The sequence below is a fragment of the Protopterus annectens genome, chromosome 1.part0, assembly GCF_019279795.1.
Source record: "Protopterus annectens isolate FY-2018-M chromosome 1.part0, PAN1.0, whole genome shotgun sequence".
NCBI classification, from domain to species: domain Eukaryota; kingdom Metazoa; phylum Chordata; order Ceratodontiformes; family Protopteridae; genus Protopterus; species Protopterus annectens.
Window position 1 is genome coordinate 856280414 of NC_056725.1, and position 21780 is coordinate 856302193.

The 21780-nt window shown below is 39.9% G+C and overlaps 1 protein-coding gene across 2 annotated transcripts in view; it reads right to left on the reverse strand.

The window, feature by feature from the left end:
• Window positions 1-21780, reverse strand: part of LOC122795392 (sulfotransferase 6B1-like) — a 527554-nt gene that overhangs the window by 171142 nt on the left and 334632 nt on the right. The gene's annotated exons all lie outside the window — the stretch shown is intronic.

Consider the following 21780-nt stretch of genomic DNA (forward strand, 5'->3'; position numbering starts at 1 on the left):
CTCCACACAGGTTTAGTGCCACACAAAGCAAAGACAATGGTCTGCCCTCTGCACAAGTGAGGACCGTCAATTGACACCAGAAGCTACAGACCCATTAGTCTGACTAGTCTCTTATGTAAAGCCATGGGAAGAATTATCAAGAAAATAAACAATGCCATAGGAAACCTTCAGAAACTGGACCCAACCCAGTTTAGTTTCATCAAAGACAGGTCATGCCTACTGAACCACTGGTAACCAAGGTAGTGAAGGAGGGCAAAATACTGCATACTTCCTGCCTACGTATTTGATACAATTCTCCACTCGGGCATTGCAAAATAATTTGCAGAATTAGGCATAAAACCACTCTAGCTCACCAAGTTCACAAAGGACTGTAAATTGGGAGCTCTTAGATTTTCCCCACAAGACACCAACAATGTGCAAGAAGGTTTAACGCAGACAAATGACTGGTGCCAAAGCCATTACCAAATTCTCAATGCCAAAAAATGCATTCTAATGCCCTTTGGAATACTGTCAACTCAAGGTAACTACTCCATTGATAAAACATCCTTAAGAGTTGACCCAGTAGTAAGGGATCTGGGAACATATATAGACAGCAATCTGGCCTTTGACCAACATGTAGCTAAAATAGCAAGAACATTATTCTGTGCAGCCCCTTTGTTCCTGTACACTGGCACATGTATGCTTATTCTCCAATCATCATGGATACGCCTTTCTCTCCACACTGCTATTAGTACCCTCAGGAGCCATTTTTCCCCTATCTCACCCAGTATCTTTATCATATCTAAACTAAAAATACCATGGCAGTTCAGAACTGGAAAAAAATACATATAAGTGAAAATAATATAAAGCCATGACACAGTCAAAAACAAGCAAACAAATTTAATGAATAGATAAGGCACCTTTCGTTCTTAACATAGAACGAACTTCATCAGATAAAATACAAAAACTATGTAATTTCCTTATATAGGATCAAGTCAGTCACATGATCATTCATCCCAATCCCTCCATTACTGATGCATACTAAAAAATAAACATTTATCATCATTTAAATATCATAAAATCTACAATATAACATAAATACTTCATTTTACATATAATACTATATCTATTAATAAAATAAATATGTATTATTTAAAAATATTCATTAATACCACATCCTTCATCTATCACTCAGTATACCCTACAAGTATAATTTACATTAAAAATATTAAAAAAAAAAACTTTTTCATTGTTTCTCGTATCTAACTTCCATCTCGATAAAGTCCTCAATTTTAATAAACACATAATAGAACACATGTCATTTAGGCCTGGCGGGTTTATAAGCATTCAACCGTAATTGCCATAATAGTTCTACCCTTTCCAGATGCAGCGACAACGCCCTCCCCCCTTGGGTTAAATTCAATCTGATCAATAACAATAAATTTAAACCACTGCTGGGGGTGCATACATGTATGTTTTGCTAATGCACTATCCATTTTATGCTTCCTTGTGCTATATATGTGCTCATAAATTCTCTCTCTAAGGCAGCGATCCGTTTTCCCAATATAAAATACATTGCATGCTTGACATATTGCTGCATACACTACCGTCTTTGAACAGTTGCATTTTGTTTTACAGTAAATTTTTATTCCATTTATCATTATACTAGTGCCCTCCTGGATATATTTGCAGTATGGACACATTCCACATTGTTTCATTCCTTTGCTTTCTACTGATTTTTTTACCTTCCAACAAGTCCTAAAGGTACTACCTCTTTTTTATATAAATTTCGGCCTTAGACCTACCCTCGTTATATGTTATGAGATAGTTTTTGTATTTTATCTGATGAAGTTTGCTATATGTTATGAATGAAAGGTGCCTTTATCTATTCATTAAATTTGTTTGTTTGTTTATTTTTGATCGTGTCATGGCTTTATATTATTTTCACTTATTATACGTATTTTTTTCCGGTCCTGAACTGCCGTGGTATTTTTAGTTTATGTAGTTTGTGCTTTTGGTATCATTAGTTTGTCAATCTTTATCATATCTGCTGTGACCTCATCTGAGCCTGCTGCTTTCCCTGACTCCATTTCCTTAGTGCTGTTCTGACTTTTTCTACACTGAGCTCCTCCTCTTCTCTTATCGTAGGTATTTTCTGGGGTAGTACAGCTTCTGTGGGGTTCTCTTCATTCAGAAGCTGCTGGAATACTCCTGCAATCTGCCTTGATGTCCTGTCAGGTTGAGGTGAGCAGGTTGTTGCTGGCATACCTTATGAAGGCTGTCTAACCATCTTCTTTATCTTTCTGTCTTTGCCTTGCAACCTGATATAGTTTCTTTGTGCCACTTAGTGAGTCACTTTCCAGAAGTTGGTACAGGGCCTCTGATGCCCTGTTCTTTTATATTGCAACTTCTTTCTTACCTTCTTTGTTAGACAACCAGTAATTCATCCTAGCCTGGTCAGTCTTTTCTATCTCCCACTTCGTCCTGCACTCCTCCTTTCTTTTGATGACTTCCTGGACTTCTGCATTCCACTACCAGCTTTCCTTATGTACCTTATTTCCCTACCTGGCTCGGCCACATATCTTTTCTGTAGTCCTACCGCATGCTATTTTTAGGTGCTGCAACTGCACCTATTTCCTCCTCTTCTTGGGGTGCTAGAGCCATGAATAATTCCTTGAACTGTTGTACTTTCTCTCCAGTCAACTTCCAGGTCTTCAGCCTGGTCTCTGTTGACCTTAGAGCTTTCTCTGACCACGGCTTACAGCTGATTGTGGCAACTAGTCGTTTATGATGTGGGCCAACTGTTTCACTGGGGATAACTTTGCAATCATGGATTCTACCCCAGTGTCTATTCCTTACTAAGAGGAAGTCTACCCGAGTTGCAAGTTTGCTACTCTTGCATGTGATCTTGTGACTGTCTCTCTTTCTGAACCATGTGTTGACTACTATCAAGCCATTTGCCAGACAGACATCTAGAATGGCTTCTCCTTTATTCCTGTTGCCCCACCCATGTGGACCCAGGCATTCCTCATACCCTGTTCTGTCTGACCCGATATGTGCATTCAAGTCACCCATTATCAACATCAATTCATGTTGTCCTGCTTTATCTAGTAGGTCCTGCAACTGCTGTCTGAATGCACTCTTTCCTCACTATCACAACCCTGCTGTGGTGCATAGACAGAGATTATAAATACTGCCCTGTCATTACACTGGAGTCTGATTGCCATGAGTCCGTCATTAATTTTGATGATATCACCTCACAGTCTTCTGAAGCCTCTTTCTCACCACAATTCCTACACCATTTCTGGCCTGTCCCCCAATTCCTACACCATTTCTAGCCCGTCCCCCTTCTAAGCAGTACAGTCTGGAGCCCAAGCCAAGTGGCTTTGCTGCACTGCCCTTCCATCTCGTCTCTTGGATACATAGATGTCCAGCCTCCTCTGCATCTCTTGGATACATAGATGTCCAGCCTCCTCTGCATCATGTCATCCACTTTCACGCTGTGTCCGGTCAGTGAACCTACATTAAGCGTAGCAATTCTCTGTTCATGTTTGGCAGATTGGTTGGTTTTACATCCAGCTTTAGCTCAAACAAGTTATCCCATGTAACCCAGGCTGGGCAACTAGACACCGGATGGCCAGTAGCTTATTGACCTAGGGCTGCTGAGCTTTATGGCAGGCACACACTAGCCAATAAGGGCACATATACCCCTCCCACCATTAGCAAGGGTCCCTGGCATAGGTCAGAGTAGGCCAGGTCCTCAACCCACTTATCACCGGTAACTACCCATGCCCATTTTGGCGACATTAGTCAACATGACTAAATCATCTAGAGCCATATTTTACACTGTTGAGTGGCTAGCCCTGCCACGGCATGCAGTCTGTGATCTGTGTTCTCCTATCTTGAGGATACTACACACTACAGTAGATGCCCAAAGCGATTGGTCTGTTCAAATCTTACCCCTATAGGGCACCAGTCTGTGCTGCTGTCCACACCTCCATTCATTGGTGAGTTTGAGATGGAAACACAACATGTTTTTCAGGCATGAAAGAAACCCCACACATACACAGGGAGAATGTGCAAACTCCAGACAGATATTGGTAGGAGGTCAGGATCGAACCTTGTACCATGTGCGTGCATCTTAACTGCAATATTTCTACATATTTATGCAATATTTTTGGTCTGGTTGAATTAGCATACTTGTGCCAGTGTACAAGAACAAAGGGGACATCTACAACTGCGGGCAGTACAGAGGCATCATACTATCACATTGCATTAAAGTTCTGGAGAGGGCGATTGATAAATGGATATGCAGAGTAGTAGAATGTAAGATGGGAGATGAGCAGTTTGGATTCAAATCAGGATGCAGCACAACTGACCCAATGTTTGCAGTGAGGTAGATACTTAAGAAGAAGCTAGAGAAAAGGGCATTCCTAGATTTGGATAAAGCATATGACAAGGTCCCAAGAAAGCTGAGCTGGGCAGTACTGTAGTGATTGGAAGTCCCAGAAACATTGGTAGAATTAGTGCAGGCTATGTACAACAACTCAATGACTCGAGTATGAACAGAGGGAGTGGGTGTACACCAGGGTTCAGCTCTGACCCCACTGCTGTTCATACTTGTGATGGACTACATTAGCAAATAGATCGGAGGGGACAGATCAACAACGTTGCTGTATGCATACAATGTGGCATTACAAGCAGACTCTGAGCTAGAACTTCAGCAAAGAATAGGAGAATAGAATGCAAAACTATAGGCACATGGGATGAAACTAAGCCCAGATAAGATGGTGGTAATGGCAGCAAATTGGAGAAATCAGAAACCGAAAATAGAGATAGAAGGGAAGATAGTGGAACAGATAAGCAGCTTTAAGCATCTGGGAGGGGTAGTTGAGGAGAAGGGAAGTCTGAATGAAGATGGACTACATTAGTAAACAGGTTGGAGAGGACAGATCAACAAAGCTGCTGTATGCAGATGATGTGGTAGTAGAGGCAAACTCTGAGCTAGAACTTCAGCAAAGGATAGGAGAATGGAATGCAAATCTGAAGGCACATGGGATGAAACTACGCACAGATAAGACAGTGGTAATGGCAGCAAATTGGAGAAATCAGAAGAAGCTGAGAATAGAGATAGAAGGGAAGATTGTGGGACAGGTAAACAGTTTCAAGTATCTGGGAGGGGTAGTTGAGGAAAAGGGTAGTCTGAATGAAGAGGTCAAAGCTAGAATCAGAAGGGCTACACCAAATAGCCTAGAGTATCAGGTGTAGTCTATGATAGAAGAATGCCAAAGAAGATGAAAAGTAAGGTGTACAAGACTGTGGTGTGACCAGTACTACTGTATGGTATAGAAACCTGGGCAGTAAAGGCAGAACAGTTGAACAAGCTAGAGGTGATGGAAATGAAGTGCCTGAGAAAGGTGGTAGGATGTACACTGTGGGAAAGACAAAGAAATGAGGACATAACAGCAGATGCCAAAGTAGCTCCAACTGCAGAAATGATCAAAGAGAACAAATTATGGTGGTTTGGGCACGTGAAGAAAAGCAGAAGACAATCTGATGAGAAAGAATTGGGACAGACAGGAAGAAGATAAGAGGAAGTGAGGACATCCAGCAAAGAGGTGGATGGATTGTGTGAAAGAAGATCTGCGACAGTCAGGCATGAGTGTTGAAGAAGGCAAGAGTGTGGCACTGAATCGAGAGAGCTGGTGACAGTTAACATGATACCCCAACCCCATGTAGAAAAATGGGAGAAAGGGGGATGATGATGATGATGTATATGCAGGCTGAATTAAAGATAATCATCCACCATCATCCCTAATAATTTGCTATGAGAAATGACTATTATCGAGGGAGAGGACTTTAATAGATAAAATCATTGCTTCAGAGGTGACAGGGATACATTACAGAGGAGTCAAACTATCATATACAAGCATAATCAAGGGGTATGTCCATTCCTGTGGGCTCAAATTTATAGCAATGACCATCCTAGCTACAGGGGACATGTTTGGTATATAACATGTCTCCGCTTTGAGAATACTTAACCTGTTCCTCGACATAAATATTTGGTTCCCGAGTAGACTACAAACATCCCCGGATATCCTGGGTGTCAGCTGCATTCACACTGCTATTAAGCCCCTACCTGGTCCAGAACAGAAATACATCAGTAGGAAGGATACCACTCCCTGAACTTCCACATAATCTATAATGCCCAGTGGATTATCTTCAATTTGTCCATGCACCATGGAGGCAGTTTACATGATGAGCCACACAATGGGAGCACTTCTGAACTATGCAAGTGGTTCCAGCCAAGAATTTTCCACAAAATGCACACATACCAGACAAAGGTAGCATGCATGCTGGGAACATTCCGCATCATTTGTTACCTTGTTTGTGGCAGGTGACACCAGATGTGCCCTTAAGTCATAGATCATGCTTATTCTAGATCCACAGGGAATAGCAAAAATGTCAAAAACAGGCCCCATACCAAAACAAAGAACACTATGCACAGAATCTTTGGACTTCTGAAAAGTAAAGTAGATTCCATTGTTTAGACTCCTCATTTTGGGGAACTATAGTAAAGCCCAGAGATACACAGCAAAATATTTGGAGTATTTGCCATTCTGCACAATTATGTCCCTGTGTGTAAAATGGCAGTGGAGACCACCAATTTCATTCCAGAACATGCCTTAATCAACACTGGAGCAATAGCAGACAGGGAGGAGATACAAGAGTAAAAGCAAAAGTGGGATTCACAGCCACAGAGGAAATTGGCACAATACACTGCAGTACTGGTCAAATTAGTAGCATCTGGTCCAACATTATGGGTCATAAACTGAACACAGAATATGATGCATGTTGCAATGCTCAAGCTACGCAGGGCAGTGCATGGTCGAGCCACACTGTGAATTAGACATCAAACTCGAACAGGATATGGAACAGTCAGGGCATAGTCATCACTTGCAAAGGTAGATGGAGAAAAACAATTACAGGTGATTTTAAGATTGCAATGTAAGGCAGGATCCAGGAAGTGAATGCTATAGCTGCACAAGGAAGATATTTGGGTGAGGGAAGTCAAGGATCATATCTTTGAAGCATCACTAGATCACTGTCAGCACGCAGTGTGTTGGCAAGCTGTGTTGTGGCTAGATATATCCCATGTGGGAGGTATAGACTGAACCAAGAGATCTTGCTGAGCCTGCCTATGGAGGTGTCCTGTTAGTAGAGCTCAGTGAGCATCTTAACCATGGCCAGGCATGCCAGGCCATATGGCAGCATATGACTGTGTATATGCAGTATTTTGTGCCCTCTGAATAGTGACACTCTGTGCATAGTCACTTCATGCCTGAACTCTCCCATGGCCCTCAGCCCTATGGCCAGTAGAGGAAGACTTGAAGGCAGTCATGGTTTCACATGGATGCATTTATGGAGGCCACATCTGCTACCAATGACCTCATTAGTAGTACTATCACATTGTGGGGATGCTCCTTGATATTGAGCAGTTGGCATATGTAGTCCCATGTACCACAGACCATACTAACCTCCAGAGTGGTGTGTGTAGCAGCTATTTGCAGCTGGATCATTACCCTGCACATCTAGATGGATTCAGAATGCTGCATGCATACAAGAGACGGTATGGGAGTCGTGATGGTGTTGGAAACCCTACTGTGTCATGCCTGTGGCAGGTATTCTGATGACAGAGGCAGTGTACATATCAGATTTTGCATCTGGTGGAGACACAGGGGAACCCCATGTGCGAGTCTCACCTGCAAGTGGAATGCCTGCCTCCAGTGAGCCAATACACACAGTGACCTCAAGAGTGGCCACTGTACCTATGGATGTGGATGTGCACTATTGGGGAGGAAGAAGACAGTGCCATTGTGTAATGTCAGACCATGCTGCCTGACAAATTGCCATCACCACCACTACCAGTCACATAGCACTGAAGCCCACTGTTGCCCCACTGGGGTGGAATATCCACTAATGGAATCTGTGAATGCATGAATAATATAGCACCATAGTGAGCACACACACTTATGGTTGAACAATTAACCAGTGGTATACACAGTGGGACATGGTAAGCATTATTATACAATACTCTGTACCAATTACTGTGACAGGCAGGATGTTACACTTGCAGCCTAGATGTTCCTAGAGTCCAGAGGCATGGGTTATGAATAATTTCTATTCCACATTATGCGTACAATATCATTTCAATTTCACGTTATGGGCACATGCGTTATACCATGGCAGGTACCAGGTCTGCCTACAGACACATTGGCAATAGGCACCAGGCCTGCACCCACTTCCAAGTCAACATCTACTAAGAAAAGCTGGTAATCCATCCTAGAGACCAACATAAAGAATTCCTGAACTTCCTTTACTATCCTACCTCAATATCCCAATTCTTCAGCTTTGTACAGGACAGACATCTGTAATCCTCCTTCATACCTGGTACAGGACAGACATCTGTAATCCTCCTTCATACCTGTTGCAGAGACCTATTACAGTCTCCCAGCATTCACATCCCACACTATGCCTTTCCACATCCAGTTCCTGACCTGCTGGTCTGCACCACCTTTGGCTAGTAGGCACAAGTCATACATTCAGATTGCCTGCAGTGGCACATTTGTCAGTCTGAACTTCACTAGGTGGCCATAACCATCCCTGTACATCTGCAGACAAAACATTTAGTAGTTGTATATCCTCTGCTTACAATCCCCCCCCCCCCAATATGTAGCATTGTAATTCTCCAGGTATGCAGTGTCAAGTCATTCCCCCTTACTATATATGCTATGGTAGGCCATGCCACAGTCACTGCATCTCACCATAAGCATACAAAACCATGTCATGTGACTTTGTAGAATTCCTACATGTGACCTGCTCTGCACCTATATGGTGCAATAAGTTTTTGCTGTGTTGTCACCACTGTATGTGCCATATCAGAGGTAGAATACCCACAGTGAACTACTGTTACATGTCTCAGTTACACAAACAAGTACATACTTTCCCTCCCTCACCTTGATTTGAACCACGTGTATTGCAGGGGTGCAAAAGCTACATTACCAGACAACTTCCTTCTCCTTCCTTCACACTCCAGAGTTCCACATCCACAGCAGCTTCACACCAAGTCCAGAAAGTTCTGCTCATATTTCATAGCAGTTTTCCACAAGGTGAGTAGCAGCACTTGCTATCAAATTAACACTAGCAACTCAGTATAGCAGAAATACTACGGAGTCTAGAGAGTTCCAGTGTATGTGAATCGTTACTCTATGCACTGCATTGCACTACCTGTATCTACCAGCCTGAGCCATACTAAACCTTCCGCAGTAAGCTATATACATACTACTCAACACAAGGCATGTGATATCTGAGCGTTCAACAGTCCAGAAAGCACATGCAGCACTGTTGCCCATTAATCTAAGTCTCCACTATCTGATGCAGATACCACTTGGTCATGGGGTACCTCCTATGTCTGTCACTAAAGAGGTGAAAGCAGTCTTGATGGGGGTGATATGCGGGCTACCAGTGGTACTGTATGTTTTAGCCTCTCATTTAAGGAAATCTAATATGGCTCCTGTCTATAGAAAATGATATCTCCTCTCATGACATGGTGGAAGGTATGGAGACTGATGGCTTGGTAAGCCAACAGCTAGACTCCCGACTTTGCCACATGGAGCTCAATTTGATGCAAGATGGTGAGTGAGAGACCAGAGGGCCCCAGCCATCAGGTCTCCAAAGGAGCAACAGATCCAAGAAACTGGCCAGCCAGGTGTGTGATGCCAGGGGGTACTTATCCTCCAGGCCAGGCAGGCAGCCAGCCATGCCAGGAGCAACATGACCCCCATCAAATTTTTCCTTCCTTCATAATCATTGCTCATACCCTGTTCATTGCAAAGCTCCCATCTTTATTTGTGTAGAGTCTTCCACTCCACCTTTTGAATGCATACTATGCCTGTCTATGTCTGTGTTCCATGCAGCCTTGGCCACACCCAGTACTGACTCTCCTCTGCCCATTGCATTTCCCATCTATCTCGCCATTTTAAAGCCGAAAATAAAATCTCTCCTACAAAAAAAACTCTCACAACATTTCATATTGCTTACCTTTAGGCTTTTTTCCCCACTACTTGATGTAGTTCCCTTTTTCTACTTTCCTATCTAGCCTTTTTCCTCCCACTTTACATAATGAATAAAGTGTCCTCTCTTCTGTGAATGCACTCGCAAAGCTCTTCTTGTCAGGTGCTGTACTGTGCTATGCTAACTGCAGCTGTATCTCATGGCCTATTTTTAGCTGCCACAGTATTGTACAAAGCTGGATGTGCCTTACTTTGGACACAGATGGATGTGTTTATGATGCCACACAAAGCTGTCATATGCACTATGGTAGTGATACTACTCTGGTATAAGAATACACCGTTACCGCTGCTCACCCGCATTACTACATGGCCTTTTGTCTTCTGTGCCACTGCTACTCCCTGCCTTAAACATCTCAAATTACATTTCTGCAATTTTACACACACACCTCATTCGGTTTATAAACTGCAGGGGAATTCTGTCCACCCCTATGAATCCCAACCAGTAACAAAGTTCTTCAGCTTTCATAGATTTGCTTATATGCATTTGTACTCTTAACCAGCACAAACACAAGCTCCACATGGACATGACAGAACCCTAATTCAGAGTATGCAAAAATAAAAGAAATGAAAAGCAAACCAAAAAAAAAAAAAGCTTCCCAAATAGTTTCTTTAGCAAAAATCCCAAATCAGAATTTCTCCCTTTCTCCAATGTTAGTGTAACCCTGAAATTGTTATATTTGTGGGGGGAGGGGAGTGAAGCCCCACTCCAAAAACACTTGTCCCAAAGTAATACTGGCACTTAAATAGATGTCATAATCCAATAGCACTTTGGTTTTAGCATGGGTGTCTGTGACATTTAGTAGGTGTCTATCTTGTAAGGTTCAAAGAACATTGAAAGCAGTTAATTATAGAAAACAGGTTTATTATATACAATCTCTGTAATCAGTGGACTGTGTCCAAAAAGTTTTGGCTGTAGACTTCACGGAGGTCTTAAGCCAAACTCAGTGGTACAGACACATAAGTAGTCATATTCCACTCAATAAATCCATGCCTCCAGGGTCCACCTCCTAGGTCATCCTCCAGCTAACGAACTTCCTTATTTTAGTCCACCAGGCTACGTCCTTTTATGTGACATAACTGCCAATTGGTACCAGATTACTGTCCAGGACAGACAGTTGCCTAGCTGTTGGTTTATGAGAATATTCCCACACATCATACCAAAGCACATTACTACTTTCCTACATTCTGTTCTATATTCAACATGCTACATATGTACATCATCGGACACACACACACACACGTGTGAGTGGGTGTGTGTGTGTGTGTGTGTGTGTGTGTGTGTGTGTATATATATATATATATATATATATATATATATATATATATATATATATATATATATATATACACACACACACACACACATGTATGTGTGTGTGTGTGTGTGTGTGTGTGTGTGTGTGTGTGTGTGTGTGTGTGTGTGTGTGTGTGTGTGTGTGTATCTCTTTGTTTGTTTGTGTCTTTCGGCTTTTTCCTGGTTAGGGGTCGCCACAGCGGAACTCCGGTCCGCTAATGATTGGTAATGGATTTTTACGTACCGGGTTACCAGCCCTGACGCACAACCTTCAACGAAGGCATGCCCCATTCACGTATGCCTCCACACAGAAGACGCTCTAGCTGAGAATCGAACAGGACAACGTCTTGCTATGAGGCGACAACGCTACCTATATATATATATATATATATATATATATATATATATATATATATGTATACATTAGCTCCATGGCATAGAAGGAAAAATCCTTGGCAATGATACACGTGACCTACATTCATTTAGTGCCCTGAGAGGTCAAGCAGCCAGCTGTTCAGGGATAGGAATAATAAATAATAAGGGAGACCCTGTGCACATCACCCAAAATTCCCATTGAAGATCAGCAACTAATGGAAATGTCTGCTTAAAAGGGAGATGGAACCATTAGGGATGAGAGGGTGACACTCATTGCACTACCCCATTGCATGGCCAACTTTTGAAATGTGGAGAGCATGCACATGGAACTGCAGGGATTAAGTAAAAAAAAGATTTTAAATTACGTAAAATAATTTTGCTAAAATTATTACTCATCTCTAGACATTTTAATGATATAACTGACTATGGTATTTTCACTGGTTATTTCATCATTTGTAGATGAATCTAGGAAAAGTCCACAAAACAGACAGACTAAAATATTTTATACAAGGTCTGCAAGTTGAAGCCTAGGGCTTGAGGAGCTACAATAAAATTATGGCTCAGACTTTCAAAAGAAATGTTTACCTGTGTCACATTCCCAGTCTCGTGAAGAAGGTTTTTTTTCGGGAATTATTTTCTGAATTCAGAGTACTACCGACTACTAACACAAGAGGTTTATTTCTCTACTGTGGTCAGGTAGGCATGCGTTAATATCCTGATAGCTTGGTTGGTTAATGTTTTACAGTGACACTGGAAGTGGACAAATACACAAAGAACTATGAAAATAACTTGTTTATGAAACTAACCTGCAACATCTTTCAAATACTGAAAAGCAATTGCTACTAAAAATAATCATGGGCATCCTTAGCTACACCTGCATAAGATCAAGTGAACAATTAAATATACAACTTTTGACAAATACTATGCATATCATATGTTGTAAAATGTTCATTTGTATAAGGTTTACAATCACAAATACAATACTGCCTAATGCAAACAGTAAGACTTAATTGAAGTGGAGAGGACAGTTTTGATATTTTATATATTTTTTCGAAAGAGCAAAGTTGACATCCGAAATATCAACAAAAAACACTGAAGCAAGTAACATTGACACTTGGTATGCAGGTTTAACCAAAGAAAGTGGTTTTGCAGGAGTACAACCCCCGCACTCCTATTTATATATACCGTGGATATAAAAAGTGTACACACCCCTGTTTAAATGCCAGGTTTTTGTGATATGAAAAAATGATACCACAATAAATCATTTCAAAAATTTTCCCACCTTTAATATGACCTATAACCTGTACAATTCAATTGAAAAACAAACAAATCTGTTAGGGGGAAAAATATAAAAAATAAAAAATGTACAATAAACTGGATGCATAAGTGTGCACACCCTTAAACTAATATTTTGTTGAAGCACCTTTTGATTTAATTATACCATTCAGTCTTCTTGGATAGGAGTCTATCAGCATGGCACATCTTGACTTGACAATATTTGCCCACTCTTCCTTGCAAAAGCACTCCAAATTAGATTGTGAGGACATCTTCTTCTAGTGAAGCCAGTCTTTTGTTGATTTGCATGTATGCTTGGGGTCATTGTCGTGTTGAAAGGTACTGAAAGGTGAAATTCCTCTTCATCTTCAGCTTTCTAGCAGAGACCTGAAGGTTTTGGGCCAAAAGTGACTGGCATTTGGAACTGTTCATAATTCCCTCCATCTTGACTAAAGCCCCAGTCCCAGCTGAAGAAAAGCAATCCCAAAGCATGACACTGCTGCAACCATGATTCGCCGTGGGGATGGTGTTCTTTTGATGATGTGAAGTGTTGTTTTTGCACCAAACGTACCTTTTGAAATTGTGGCCAAAATGTTCAACCTTGGTCTCCTCAGACCATAACACATTTTTCCACATGCTTTTGGGAGAAGATGTATTGCTTTGCAAATTTTAGCCAGGCCTGGATGTTTTTCTGAGTAAGAAAAGGCTTCCGTCTTGCAACCCTACCCCATAGTCCAGACATATGGAGAATACAGGGAGATTGTTGTCACATGTAGTACACAACCAGTACTTGCCAGAAATTCCTGCAGCTCATTCAGTGCTGCTGTAGGTCTCTTGGCAGCCTCCCTGACCAGTTTTTGTCTTGTCCTTTCATCAATTTTGGAGGGACATTCACTTCTTTTCAACGTGATTGTTGTCCCATATTTTCTCCACTTTTTGATGACTGTCTTCACTGTGTTCCATGGTATATCCAGTGCTGTGGAAAATTTTTTGTACTCTTCTCCTGACTGATACCTTTCAACAATGTGATCCCTTTGATGCTTTGTAAGCTGTGAACCATGGCTTTTGCTGTAACAGGCAACTGAGTAAATGTTAGGAAAATCCTGTTTAGGGCAGCTGAACTTTATTTGGGGTTAATCAGTCTCTTAAACTGATGGCAGGTGTGTACACAAGAAGACTGAATGGTGTAATTAAATCAAAAGGTGCTTCAAAGTATTAGTTTAAGGGTGTGCACACTTACGTAACCAACTTACTGTACATTTTTTTTCCCCTAACAGATTTGTTTGTTTTTCAATTGAATTGTACAGGTTATAGGTCACATTAAAGGTGGGAAAAGTTTTGAAATGCTTTATTGTGGTCTCATTTTTTATATCACAAAATCCTGGCATTTTAACAGGGGTGTGTACACTTTTTATATCCACTGTACTAACTCTGAGGTCACAATTTCCACTGAAAGGGAATATTCCCCCGTGCAGTAATTGCCAGTCTCACACATATGTTGAGCATCTGTTTGTTGACCAAACAGGCATAGACATCTTGCATGTTAAGCCTTGGGTAAACACACACACACACACACACACACACACACACACACACACACACACACATCTACTTAAAAAGGGATGACTGGCCCAGACACTGATGTTCACAAGAGCAACCAAAAAAGGTACACCTTTGCAAATGTCAACACACTACAAAGCATGCACTTCAGAAAAGAAAGTAAAACAGTTTTTGGTTTGTAGCCAGAAATCTACTTCTTCAGAATCACATTTAACAAGGCATACACATTATTTATAAAATATTCAAACTAATCATCCAAACACATCAACCAATCATATTTAAAATCCAGAACTATACAAAAAATATAGACACACAAGTGTATATAAAAATACATATAATAAATTAGAAAGGTCAGTTAATACATCTCAATACATCCATATTCAATTAACAACCCTAAAAATTTAATTTTTGAATGCAGCTAATGGATAACATACCATTAAGACCAGAAGCTGTCCCTGCATTCAGTTTCAATTGCTAATAAAGCTCCCAGACTTATAAAATCCTGAAAATAAAAACTTATGGTTTGGAAAAATCACTTAAATCTTTGGCTAGAACGTTATTGATGTTCCCTTTCAACATATTATAATTGTGTTCATAAATTAGTTCCTTAAATTTTCTAATGGTTTTCTCAATATAGAACTCTGCACATTCCTAACAAATTGCTACATATACCAGCCCTTTTGTGTCACAGTTAAACTTAAAATTCAGGCAAGTCACAGTGTTAAGAACCATCCTAGTTCCCTCAGCCAGGAACTTACAATATTTATGTCCACATTTAAAGGTACCTTGCCTAGATACTATCCCCATCTGTATATTTCAGTTAGGGCATTCTATTAAACTCCTGGATAGAAACGTTGGGCTCTGTCCGATTATGTTACCAATCCCCTCAAAATATTTAAAAATGCCCAATTTTTTAATACAATTTTAACAGCTATATAGTCCACACTACATGTAGCTGTAAAAGCTGATGTTACAAGGTGAGCATCCTTATAGGTTTTTTTATTATTATTCTCCAAAATACACTCCTCCCAATATGGCATTATAAAAACCTATTTGTCTTTTCTGAGTTACTTCCTTAATTATGTTATCAATCAAGTTGCCAGAGTGCCCTCTATTCAAGAGCATATCCCTAAGTTTCATGGCTAAAACTTCAAATTCAGACACCATCTGGGCAGCTGTAATTATCTGACCCTTAATCAGTGCCTTTTTCTGAGAAAAAAGGATGACAACTGTTAAAATGCAATATTGAATTGGAATAATCTGTAGTGGTGGTGCTGTGGTAGCGCTGTCGCCTCACAGTAAGACACTGTCCGGTTCGATTCTCAACTAGAGCGTCTTCTATGTGGAGACATGCGTGAATGGGCGTACCTTCGTTGAAGGTTGTGCATCAGGACAGGCAACTCGGCATGTAAAAATCAACTGCCAATCATTAGCGGACCGGAGTTCCACTATAGCGACCCCTAACTGGGAAAAGCCGAAAGACACAACAAAATGAATTGGAATATGTTAATTTCCTGTAAATGTACGACCTAAACTTATTATTATTAGTATCCCTCCTAATTTCAATATCCAAGTATTCACCTCAAAAGAGGTGTTACATGTAAACCTTGGAAGTGGTACCACTGATATTGTTCAAAAATTCATTGATCTTACTAGAATGATCAGTCCAAAACATACGAATATCTTCCATATAATGAGCGTAAAAAAAAGATTACTTAGAGAATTTTGAATGAAACAAAAAATTCTTCTCCCAAATAGCCATTACAATATTTTCAAATATAGGGGCATAGGCAACCCCTATAGTAAACACCTTCCTTTAGTCTAGAATACATCCCTTTAAAATAAACATTATTCAACAGTACCATATCCAGTAGGGTCAAAATATGGTTATTTCTATACATGGAAATTCAGGGTTCTGAGTAAGAAATTCCATTACCCATTCTAAACCCCATTTTATGTAGCGTCACCAAGAACAGCTCTGTAACGTCCACAGTAATGAAAATAATGTTTTCGTCATACAACTTTGGTTTTAATCTAGTAAGAACATCCCACAAGTCTAATTTATTCACTACATTTTTTTAATTTATGATCAATATATTGAACCAAAAGGTATGTCTTAGAGAACCTAGCATCCACTATGAGTCTTAGCAGTGGGTCCACTGAATCTTTGTAGATCTTTGGAATCCCAAAGATCACAGTTGTCAGTAGCCAATCAACCCAAAGGCATTAATGATAATTTCTATCCAGTTGCCCTTGCATCAACATGCCAAATAATAATCTATCTTAGCATAAGTAACATACATTTCATTTTTTGATACTTCCTCGAATGTACTGTCATTTAAAATCAATAGCACTTGTTACAATAGTCAGCGGAACTCAAACACTAGTTCCCCTCCCTTGTCTGGTTTCATTAAACTAATAGTTTTGTCAGAACAAATTTCCTTCAATAGTTTACTTTGTTCAACACTCAAGCTTGTTACTTAAAAGCTCTTGAATATCTCTTTCACGTATGTGTTGAACAAGTATATAATAGGGTTAAATACAGCTGGTCTTGTTAATAATGCACCACTATTATAATTTGTTGCATCATAAGAAAAACACACAAAAATTAAATTTCCTAGAAAAAAGTTTCAGGTCCATTAACACGTTAACCATCCTAGCCTGTGCACAGGGTAAAAAACTGAAACCTTTTGAAAAGACTCAATCAGCAAGTCATGAAACACCACATGACTATAATTATATACTTCAAAGTCACATTCCTGATTATGCAACATTAATTTTATTGGCTCCAACATCATCTCTGATTGTAATTCCCTTCCTTGTGTGTGTGTAATTAAGGAACCATTGTTGACGCTGGTTCCTGATCCTCTTGGATCTCCTCAAATGGATCTGCTCCTCCAAAGGGAGAACCTGCTGCGGTGCATCTGGCCCAATTGCATTATGTAGTAGACTCTCTCCAAATGCAATCTCATCAGGGTCAAAAATCCAAGCTTGTCACCTCGGGGGGGGGGTCAGGATACACTTTACTGATACGGTCATGGTTAAGTTGCAGTTTTACAAGATTTTTATTGCTTAATTCATTAACCATCGCATCTATTTGTTCAAAAATGTTATTGTATCTCTTCTGCACTTCATTGAATAATTAAACATTAGTATATGGATGAATCCAAAATTAATTCCATATATTCACACCTGTGATGATCAAATAAAGCCAGTCATTTCTTATGTAGCTCAGAACCACATACAAGACAAGGAGGATAATTCCAACTATGCAATCCCTTTGGAACCCTATTCAAACGAATGTTCTCCCACAAGTAACCATTCTCAAGTTGAAAATTTTTGAATTTAGTGACCAATCTCTCAAGCTGTCAACCCTGTACACACAGGGCCATACAAAAATGAAAAACTTTAACCCAGTCAGAAATGTTAAAATGCGTACCTTGTATTGTGTCCCCTACAAATACACGACCAACCCTGCTCACATTTACTGCTAAATACAGTGGCTCAGAACCAGATTTGTCATGCAGGAGTAATAAACAATACCTCGGTCTCCTGTAGCATCTTGCTTCCATCCAATAAGGACTTGAAGATGCATTCAATTCCAGTGTACATCCATTCAGTTAGGCTGATGTAAAGTTAGCTATTGTGAAAGCTGTTGTACCAGCAATGTTAAATTCCCCAAGGTAATAATAGCAATATCATTTTCAACTGTTACCATTTGTACCCATAAAAAGCTATTTTTAGAGATGTTTTCCTTTCACATAAACATCCTTTGTATACCTCATTTGTTTACACAGTTCTAAATATTATATGCTATTTGAGTAATGAAGTTTCAAAGAGATGGTCAAAACAAATGTACTCATTTGAGCACACTGAGTATGCCTAGCTACATCCTTGGCAGGGTGGATGCCCCACTGTACCACCTACTAATTATATCCACTGTACCACTTACTAATTATCTACCAACTGAGATTGCACAGTCTCTGAAGAAAAGGGCATATTTTCTTTCACTGAGAAAGGTGCAATCTCTCACACCTGTCAACCATCTATGAAGTAAACTAAATTGTCAACCAAGCAAATGTCGACCAAAGGAGGATTTGTCCATATTCAGTTTCCCCATACACACACACACATATATATATATGGTTTACTATGACTTACTAGAATGGCAGGCACTTGAATGGCCGATGTGTAAAATCACGGTTTCAAGGAGCAGGAAATCGAACCAAAAAAGTGGTCGACAGAGGTTAGTCAAGTTGCATGCTGCAATCGACCTTTTGACAAGTGATGTGCCAGGACTGTGGAGGGAGGTCGCGCTTCAGTGAGGAATAGGGAAGTAGCCCATTTCCTTACTGTAGTGCAATCTTGGAGTTAGTATATTTAACGTGCCTGGGTGTGGGGCACAGGGTTAAGCTACATCCCATGGCTGGAAGAGGGGAATGTCGAAAATATCGAATGCACCTTCTCGTGCAAACTATTTTTTGACATTTCACGCTTCTGCATTAACAGAATTCATTATTAATCGGTTTTGTGATCATTTAACGTAACCCCATTCAACCGTGCCATAGTAAACCTATATATATATATATATATATATATATATATATATATATATATATATATACACACACACATACACATACATATACAAAATCAAAATAAACTAATACACACACACAGACACACACACTGTACGAGAAACATGTCCTTATGCAAGTGCAACTAAAACTATACAAAAGACCTTTCCTAGGAAGCACTTTCTAATGCCTGCTGAAGGATATAACAGTTTGTTACTGAACTCCAAGAGTTAGCATTTATTTTATTTATATTTTATTTTTATTTTAACATTTGTTGACCAAGTCTGACTAGGACACAGTTTATTTTCAGCGGAGGGCTGGAAAAAAATGCTACAGACACATGTCTTTGGAATGTGGCAGAAAACTGAAGCTCCCTGAGGAAACCCATGCAAACACAGACTTTGCACAGAGGGCACCTCAGCCAAGAATCTAACTGGAAAACCTCGTGCTGTAAAGCAACCAATGCTAACTGCTGCACCACATTGTCGACTTCTGTTGTCGAGTGTTACTTTTGTAATTTGAGTCCTGCTCCACTGGCCCTATGGGTAAGTATGTTATTTTTCAGTGTGTTGAACAATTTAGCAATAATCCAGGACTAGATGTGAGTAATGTCTGTTTCCAGGGTTAGCATGATTTGATCATGGCGGTAAATCCAGAAAAATCAAATAATCCAGTCATGGGTCAATGCAGCAATACCCACATACAGGAACAGATTATATATTCAGATTATTGCTATTATATATCCCATTATTTAACAGCAACAAAAAAGGAAGAAAAATGGCTTACATGCATGTGCAATTTTCATTTAGTAATTATTTTCAGCCATCCTTTCTGACTGGGGACAGCTTTCTAGTTTACTGCATGTGCACTAAATATGTATGCACCAACTGCTGCACAGTAGACTATGTAAAGATGTAGTTTCGTCCCCCCTTTGAGAAAGTTGGTGTGCGTGTACCCTATTATTTACATGAAGGAGTTGGTCAGCTCCTGATATACTAGTGTTGAGCAGGCATTGGCATTTTTTTTAAAGAATTTGTTGGATTTGTCAGTGATTTGGAACAGTGGAAGTTTGTCTTCCACACAGCTAATGGTCTAGTTTGTTTTGCAGAGTAGATAATATGATGACTTGTAGCTTTTGTTTACAACAGCTGCCTGGACTACTTCAGGTAGATAATGCTGAGTTTGTGCACACTAACCAATCTGCATGTATGTTTGAGAATATGAATGATAATTTATTGTATAAATTTGAACATTTATCACATATTTTATTTTCTAAAACAGACATACTTAGTTTAGTATAGACAATAAAATAGATCTAGTACTTGCAACTCTCAGAATATCAGTATTTATTAATTGCTGACAGAAAACTTCTGTTTCTTTCTCTCATATGGTTTCCTTTTTTCTATTTGAAAGTGCAGTGGAAGATATTGGCTAAAAAAAGAAAATTATTTTCTAAAACAGACATACTTGATTTAGTATAGACAATAATTTTCTTTTTTTAGCCAATATCTTCCAGTGTAAGCTTTCAAACAGAAAAAAGGAAACCATACGAGAAAAAGAAACAGAAGTTTTCTGTCAGCAATTAATAAATACTGATATTCTGACAGTTGCAAGTACTAGATCTATTAGTATCCACACAATTACCTTTGCTGCATGGAGTAGAAAAATGCAGTAATGAACAAGTATGTAGTAGGGTGATGCACATACATCAAAAAAAGAAAGGGATATCAAAGTTTGAGTTTAGCTTTTCATTGTCACGGTTGAGTAAAAGAAGACATGACAATTAAAATTCAACTTGGAGCACAACACAAGTCAAGAAGAGAACATCATCTTAGGTAACACTTCTATCAGAATCAATTCACCAAAGAGGCTGGGTGGCAAGCCTGGCAGACTAATGAAAGCCTGACAGTGACCCAGGTGACCTGGGTTTGATTAGTGGCCGTAGCCCTAGGGGAGCCAAGCAGAAAGGGTTGAGAAGTGTACAGGTGTGATCTGTCTCTCTTCTCAAAGGTTTGGGGCCCACACTGGACAGTAATTTTCCTAGTGCAGACAAGAGAAATCACTATTGCAACCCCAATTGGGGACAGTGCTATCTGGAAGGGGGTGCCTCTTGTGGAACTTTGGGGACATCCTGTATAGTCAGCCCATTGTACATCTTCCCTTGACACCTTGCCAGGGGCAACTAAACCCTCAGAACACCCCAGATGGCTCTTGATGTCTCCTCCAAGGTCAATCCTTATCCTGGTGATGAAGAATGATTGTTTAAATTGACTGAGGAGGGTGCTGATGATCAACAGGCAGCTAGTACAAAAAGAAGACAATAAATTAGGAGAGTAATATGCTAGCATGTGGATCACTCATAGTTTATGCTAGTTTACATGTGGTTAGTATTACATGCAATCCCAAAAGTGTAAAGTGTTACAGTTTTTAAATGTTGGATTTCAGGAGAAAATGGTCAAAAGAACTGCTCTTATAAGACTGAAAAATGACTGGAAATACTATTCCATCACCACCATCTATATCACCAGTGGGCTTCAATGAATAAAAATAGTTCTGTTTATAAGATGCTTTGAACTGTGAATTTACA